This window comes from Athene noctua, chromosome 3 (assembly GCF_965140245.1).
Source record: "Athene noctua chromosome 3, bAthNoc1.hap1.1, whole genome shotgun sequence".
Classification (NCBI taxonomy): Eukaryota; Metazoa; Chordata; class Aves; order Strigiformes; family Strigidae; genus Athene; species Athene noctua.
The window spans coordinates 38,063,509-38,072,028 of record NC_134039.1 but is presented as its reverse complement, the minus strand read 5'-3'; positions in this window follow the sequence as shown (position 1 = coordinate 38,072,028).

The window sequence follows — 8,520 nt, the reverse complement described above, 5'->3', positions numbered from 1 at the left end:
ACAGAAGAATGAAAAAAAATTAAAAAGCAGGAAAAAGAGTCTATGCTTAATCAACGTGGCCCTGTTATTCCAGATACAGTTTGTGATCTCAAACTCGATGTATAAAGTAGCGGTCTGGTCATGTCATTAACCGTGGTGACATTTTGGGAAGCTTTCTCTGGCTTGTCATGTTAACTATAGCAGGTTCTCTAGTCATTCTTTATGTCCTGGTCAGGTTGTAGCGCCTCAGGGACCTCCTCCTATCAAAAGAAAGATTTCTTTAACAGCCCATTCAGTTAATAATGTTTCCTTATCTGTGATCAGTTTTGAGTGAGGTATCAAAGGTGCTTGCTGGAGAGACATATTGACTAAGCAAATATAACTTTTTCCAAACTACATTGCAGTCTTCAATATGTCAAGAAACAGTCTTCTAAGCATGCAAAAGTAGCTTAATACTCACAATGAACAGTCTGATTTGATTTGATATTATTACTTCTCTCCTTGTTGAACACTGACAGCTTCAGCCTTTCTGCAGAATGCGTCTGCATGGATTTCCTTTCAGATGAGATCTTTGACAGAAACTAGACATTTAATATCAACTCTCTGTAGCTCAAAGTAATTACAGTGTTGAACTGCAGAGAGTCACATGGGTCTCCCAAGCTGTGTCAGGTTGGTCCCGTGCCTGAAGGACCATTTGTACTAATCAATGGATTGTGCTCCTGAGACAACCCTATATCCTCCCAGCTCCAGAACCTAACAGCAGAAATAGCTACATCAGTGCAAAAAGCCTAGGTTAACAGGATTTACTGACAAGGGTGCAAGGATAACATAGCTCCACTGTTTCAGACACCTGATGTCCTCTCGGAACAGTTCGGTCCCCCAGGTCAAGAAATGATTTATAAGTCATTCCTCCCTCCTGAAACAGTCCCAGCAGAGATTCTCCAAAATGTCAAACACACGACTGCTGCACTGAGCTGTCTATAAAATGTAACAGAAATCTTTTTCTTTTAAAGCCAGCACTGATTTCAATTTTGTGATTCACTAACAGAACTTTTCTAAGAGCATGGACTTCCTAGCAGAGATGAACTGGCAGAAACAAGGCTCTGTCCGTTTCTAGGACTTTGCTACATGTCCAGAAAAGAGTGATGGAAAACAGCAGCAGCAGATTGGTCCATACATGACTCAAACATGTAACCTTGTCATTATAGGTGCTAACCTCTGAAATATTTTCTGAAGTGGGAATAACATCAATTTTATTGCTGGTGAGAACACTCATACTATAAGGGTAATGTAAGGCTTAGTCAGTTAAGGAATTCACAGAATCACAGAATCATCTAGGTTGGAAAGGACCTTGAAGATCATCCAGTCCAACTGTTGAGCTAGCACTGACAGTTCCCCACTACACCATATCGCTCAGTGCTATGTCAACCCGACTCTTAAACACCTCCAGGGATGGGGACTCCACCACCTCCCTGGGCAGCCCATTCCAACATCTAACAACCCCTTCTGGAAAGAAATGCTTCCTAATATCTAGACTAAACCTTCCCTGGCACAACTTGAGTTGTTACTTGGCTAAAGTTGTTACTAAGCTTGTTACTTGGCTAAAGAGACTCATCCCCAGCTCTCTGCAACCTCCTTTCAGGTAGCTGTAGAGGGCGATGAGGTCTCCCCTCAGCCTTCTCTTCTCCAGACTAAACACCCCCAGTTCCCTCAGCCGCTCCCCGTACGACCTGTGCTCCAGACCCTGCACCAGCTTCGTTGCCCTTCTCTGGACACGCTCGAGTCATTCAATGTCCTTTTTGTAGTGAGGGGCCCAACACTGAACACAGGAATCGAGGGGCGGCCTCACCAGTGCTGAGTACAGGGGTCAGATCCTTTCCCTGTCCCTGCTGGCCACGCTATTGCCGACACAAGCCAGGATGCCATTGGCCTTCTTGGCCACCTGGGCACACTGCTGGCTCCTGTTCAGCCGGCTGTCAATCAACACCCCCAGGTCCCTCTCTGACTGGCAGCTCTCCAGCCACTCCTCCCCAAGCCTGTAGCGCTGCTGGGGGTTGTTGTGGCCCAAGGGCAGCCCCCGGCATTTGGCCTGATTGAAACTCCTCCAGTTGGCCTCAGCCCATGGCTCCAGCCTGTCCAGGTCTCTCTGCAGAGCCTCCCTACCCTCGAGCAGATCAACACTCCCACCCAACCTGGGGTCATCTGCAAACTGACTGAGGGTGCCCTCGTTCCCCTCGTCTAGATCATCAATAAAGATGTTAAACAGGAGTGGCCCCAAAACCGAGCCCTGGGGGACACCACCCGTTACCGGCCGCCAACTGGATTTAACTCCATTCACCACAACTCTTTGGGCCCGGCCATCCAGACAGTTTTTTACCCAGCAAAGCGTGTGCCCATCCAAGCCACGAGCAGCCAGTTTTGCCAGGAGAATGCTGTGGGAAATGGTGTCAAAGGCCTTGGTAAAGTCAAGGTAAACCACATCCACAGCCTTTCCCTCATCCAATAAGCAGGTCGCCCTGTCGTAGAAGGAGATCAGGTTTGTCAGGCAGGACCTGCCTTTCATAATCCCATGCTGACTGGGCCTGAGCATCTGGTTGTCCCGCATGTGTTGTATGATGGTACTCAGGATGAGCTGCTCCATCAGCTTCCCGGGCACCGAAGTCAAACTGACATGCTTGTAATTTCCCGGATCATCCTTCCGACCCTTTTTATAGATGGGCGTCACACTGGCCAATTTCCAATCTGTCGGGACCTCCCCGGTCAGCCAGGACTGCTGGTAAATGACAGAAAGTGGCCTGGCGAGCACCCCAGCCAGCTCCTTCAGCACCCTCGGGTGTATCCCATCAGATCTCATAGACTTGTGTGTGTCTATGTGATGCAGCAGGTCACTGACTGTCTCCTCCTGCAATGCAGGGGGGTCGTTCTCCTGGCCTCTGTCTTCTGGCTGTGGAGGCTGGATTCCCTCAGTACAACTGGTCTTGTTATTAAAGACTGAGGCAAAGAAGGCATTAAGCACCTCAGCCTTCTCCTCATCCTTAGTTACCATGTTTCCTCCTGTGTCTAGAAGGTAATGGAGGCTCTCCCTGGTCTTTCTTTTGCTGTTGACATACAGGAACATTTCTTGTTGTCCTTTATTGCTGAAGCCAGATTAATTTCTAGCTGGGCTTTAGATCTCCTGATTTCCACCCTGCATAGCCTCACAGCCTCTCTGTAATCACTGTGAGTGGCTAGCCCCTTCTTCCAAAGGCTGTAAACTCTCCTTTTCTCCCTGAGGTGCAGCCATAGCTCCCTGTTCAGCCAGGGTGGTTTTCACCCAGCTTCTCTTACAGCACCTGGGGACAGCCTGCTCCTGAGCCATTAAGACTTTCTTCTTAAAGATCGTCCAGCCTTCCTGGGCCCCTATACCCTTCAGGAGAGTCTCTCAAGGGATCCTGTCAAGCAAGAGCCTAAACAAGACAAAGTCAGCCGTTTGGAAGTCCAGGATGTCAGTCCTGCTTAGCCTTTTCCTGGCCTCTCTAAGAATAGAGAACTCTATTATTTCACGATCGCTGTGCCCTAGTCAGCCTCCAACCGCCACATCATCCACCAGTCCTTCTCTGTTCACAAAGAGGAGATCCAGCAGGGCACCATCTTTGGTCGGTTCACTCACCAGCTGTGTCAGGAAGTTATCTGCCACACATTCCAGGAATCTCCAGGACTGGTCCCGCTGTGCTGTATTGTATTTCTAGTCTGGGAAGTTAAGGTCTCCCACAAGAACATGGGCAAACGATTGTGAGATTTCTCCTAAATGCCTATAGAGTATTTCATCCACCTCTCTGTCCTTGTTGGGTGATCCGTAGTAGACTTCTACTACAACATCTGCACAGAACATATGTTTTCAGACTGCGGATTCAAAATATGTAAAAATACCATCCTACCACACAGAAAAGAGAATGAGGCAAGTCTGAAGACTTGGTGCCACATTCACTGTGTCGTAGTAACCAACTGGCAGGAGCTGCAGCTGTTTTGGTTATGTTCCATGGCATTAAGGTCCTGCAGTGTGGAAGGCATCAGACACCTCACCTGGTGTCACACTCTGAAGCCAGTAAGTCAAGCAATCGCAAGTGTTTTCTAAAGGCACACATATTATGTGTTATAAGAGTAGAATAGTGCACAAAGGACAAAAGGAGAAAGATAAGAATCTGAATTCAGTAAAACACATCCAATTTACTCAAATAGGGCTTCGCTACAGAAAAGCTGGGAATGACCCTTTGTTTTGTCTTGTTTAATTTACTTTTTATTCAGTTCTTTGTTCTTAATAGGTTTTCCAGGTTCTTGCACCAATATTGAGTATTTGGCAGAGAACTATCTGCAAATCTAACACCTTTCATTTGTCACTCAGGTAGTTAGGCTCTGCATACCAAGGGTTTATTTTTTTTTTTTTTTCAGTCTGGGGGTCAGATAATTTAAATTAAAGCAGTACACCTGTTTTCCTGTGTTGAAAAAGTACCCCTCTGTGTCCCATTATTTAATTTTGAAGCAATTATTTGATGTTAGGGTGGTCTAGGTCTGGGTTTGCTCCTGAAAATTCTGACTAAATCAGTTGCCAAAAGATGTGTTTACATTATCAACTTCAGAGAATTAAGATTCTCTCCCTTTATTGTGTCTTTCTGGCTTCCTTACTTTTTCAAACTCACCCATCTGGGCACACACCCTTTTGCCTACTATGAGTTTTCTATTTTATTGCCTGAAATTCGTGTTAGCCTCCCTTCTTTTTAATAAATGAGAACCCCAAATCTCATCTACATTGCTCTTGAAATAATTACAGAAACTCAGGAAAACAGTGTTTCTAAATGCAACCAAATAAGAATGTGGATAATGTTCTCACAGATGTTAATAATATTGAATGGTGAAGGGTAGTAGACTCAGTGGCAGAGAACAGAAGAAATTATTATTTTTGCATTAACATCCACCTAACAATATAAAGGGATCGCAACTGATATTCTAGATACATAATGAATGAGAATATAGTGAGTGTGCTTGGCCTTGTAAACTTGCACCAGAATAACGTCCTTATTAATGGGTTTGTTTGTTTGTTTGTTTTTCTTAAGAAGCAGGGACTTACAGTATGGGCACAGGACTGGGCACAGTCTTTAATGCTTAGTTTTTTCCATTACACAGTTTTCAAGGCTCTTAGTTGTTCTGGTTTTAGCTATCTTTCACTAAAATCAATCAGATCCATGCACATTCATTTTGTGAAAGTAGTGTTAAGATAACTTGAGTAGAAAATTTCTAAAAGCTATTCTCTCACAAAAGTCTGTCAAAATGACATCTGTGCTACTGCTCATGGCCTCGATAATATTCCTTAGGAGTCTTCACAGGCACAGGAAACAGAAGCCAGTATTAATAGCGTTGTCTAGTTTCTGCATCTCCTTCTTGTGCATGCCAGTCAAGACATTTCTGACAAAAGGACACATTGTAGGAGGTTTTGTCTGCTTCTCCTTCGGTGCAGTTTTGGTACAACTTCTCCCTTTGGTGAAATTTCACATTGGCTTTTTGCCAGTATCGCACATTCACAGTTGCAGAAGTCAGAACATTTCCTTAGAATGGGGAAGTCAAGCAAGACTGCTTGAAAGACAAGTATAGGCTTAGACTTTATGTTTGGAACTGCAGTTGCAGAATACTGAAATGCAGAGGAAGAGAAGCTAAGGCTCAGGCAGGGAAAAGTAGCAGAGCAGGTAGCACATGCACTCTGCATGCTGAGCACCTCTCCCAAACTTCTGGAGAATGGAATTTGGTAGAGAGCTTCAGGAAGTCTGTTCACATGAAGCAGGTCTGCACCTGATCATCACAACTGAATTCCATGAGACCTCATCTGATTTGTAATGCGGAACAGTGACTGAAGTTCAGAGAAACCACACAAAAAAAGAAAAATATATACACAGAAACTGTGAACTCCCTGGCTAGATTTCCACAACTGGACGAGGTCTTCATTAGATAAGTATAGCTGACCGCTATACAAAGGATGGAGCTCTGGTCTGTGATTTTGGAGGTATCTTCCAAGGCGTAGTTTAGAGAGATTATATTCCATTCAATATTTCTTGACTTCTGGAGTAAAATAGTTGATTTTTATCTCCCACAGAACTTTCTGTGGGTTTGGTTTTTTTTTTTTTTTCAACATAACGTTTCCCCACTGTCCTTGATCTGAGAGCAGCTTTCAAGTCTTCAAATTTCAGGTACACACCATATAGAAGATGCTTGAGGGCCAGATATCTGAACACCCGCATTCCTTTGTATAATTGGAGTGCATTGCACTCATCATTATTAGCAAGGTTTGCCCTCTCTGACGGATACGCATCTTCCCTGAAACAGATGTGGCACGGACACCAAATCCATCAGCATGGCATGGTGCTTGACCTCTGCCCAAAAGCTCAGGGACTGATTCAACCTACTGCAGCAACTGTGAAAAAGGCTTTAGTTCTCTCATTCACTCTCCCTCACTTCCCTGTCAACCCTTGAATTTTTATCTTTCCCAGAGCACATGTGCTCCACTGAGAACATGAAGAGCTGGTGATGGCATGAGGGGTGAGATGTGAATGGAAAGACTAGAATCTCTTGAGCATAAAAATAAATGCAGCTAGAGTCTAAGACTTCTGGGATTTTGCTGCTTTCCCTGTGCTTTCAGCAAGACAGGAGAGAACAAGAATAATCTCTCTCTGCTCTCAACTCTGCTTTCTTCCTCTCTTGCTTCATTACGTCACTCCATATCCTGTCCCTGTGTCACCGCACCTCCTTCCTTCCAGCTCCATCACCTATTCAGTTCCTAGAAGTTCTCTGGCAATAGAGTTCCCTATGTTGTATTATATTCTGTGACCCTTTGAAAGCTATTTATCCATTTTTTTTGTCCTTGGTAGGCAAGTCATTCGTTCAAACCCAGGAATTCTTTTGCTTACATCTCCATTTTCTGGAGGGGAAAAATCTTCACAATAAGGGTCTGAAGTAACTGGTGGAGGCTGATATTCAGACATATATTTTATAGGTATTGAAACACATCCAGGTATGAAAATGTCCCTGTAAAGTAGGAATCTAATATTTATGTTAATTAGATTACCATTACCATGTGCACATGTGAACTTGACTGACTAGTTCTCTTAGGAAGTCTTTGGAGATAAATTTACACTGCAATAGTAGGACTCCTTAAGCAGTAAGCTTGTTTGCATGTCGCTGGCCACACCTGTGAGAGCTCCAAATGATGCCTTAATACTGCAGGCTAAATGGCTATAGATTAGGCAATGGTCAATCTGTCTGTATATTGGGGACATGAGTGCACAGACATTTAAACCCAACATGGAATCACGGTTGTTTTTCAAAGCATGCCCCAAAGCCAGCCTAAAGCTTTTGTCTGAACATAGGTGTACGCCCGAGCAACTCAAATGCACAGAAAGTGATGATGGGTGCAAGCTCTGGCTGGTATCAAGAAAGCAACGCATATGTGCCCTAAGAAGTCATAACCTAGAGGCAGTATCCACTATTAGTGCAGCACATTGACAGAGGCAGTTTTCAAAGAATACAACAGCCCAGTAGAACAAATAATTGTTTTCCTTCTCAATATTCATTTTCATTTGATTGACAAAGCCATGTCAAAACAATGTAAAGCTGATTATTTACATCTAGATTGACAGAACAGGGAAACTGAGTGCCAAAACCAAGACAAAATGGCTACAGAATAAAGCACTGTAGGTTCTCTGTATTTAAAAATGCACTGCATATTTTCCCTTTGACCACTAAACACAGCCCCTTAGGCTCAGATTTTAAGCCTGAATTGAAGGCTGTAGCTTGGAAAGTGTTTGTTTTGTTTTGTTTTGTTTTGTTTTGTTTTGTTTTGTTTTTAAACCATTAACCTTTCAGTAACTATTAGAGAGAATGGAACTGGAGGGTAGAAGAAAAATATTGTCTCAGCTGTAAGAGCATGTATCTAAGAGCAACTCGTGTCTTTGGAAGGAAATGCTAAAATGAAGATAGCTGTTGCTCTACAGTTTTCTCTGTATAAGTGTCTGAAAACAAAAAATAACTATTTTAAACGGAAGTGAAGGGTCCAGCCGTTATGTTTGGTTTGGGGTTTTTTTGACTATCTCGGTTTCAAGTAAGACTGCCAAAATGGTAACGGTACAGTCATAAAGGCACAAACATTGTAGCCTGCTGTATTCAACTCTGATTTTAGCCTGTCCAAGGTTGTTGCGTACAAACATGCTGTTCATCTTCCCTGCATGTTCTCTTCTAGAAACTGGTGGTGAGGGTGAAGAACGTGGTCTCTGTGAGCAGAGTTTCCATTGCCTGGCTTGACAGAAATTTAGCAAGTCAGCTACACTTGCATTTTAAATGAGCATGTATGTTCAGTTAGATGAAAGGGAAATATCAACTTGTATAAGTGGAAGGATTTGTTATGTTTTATGGGAATATTTTTAGCTTTCATCAGACCTTATCACTGATGATGTGCATGTGTTCTTTGTTGCTTGTCACTCTAGAACAGTATGCTCAAGTACCTTTATTGTATCTAGTGGA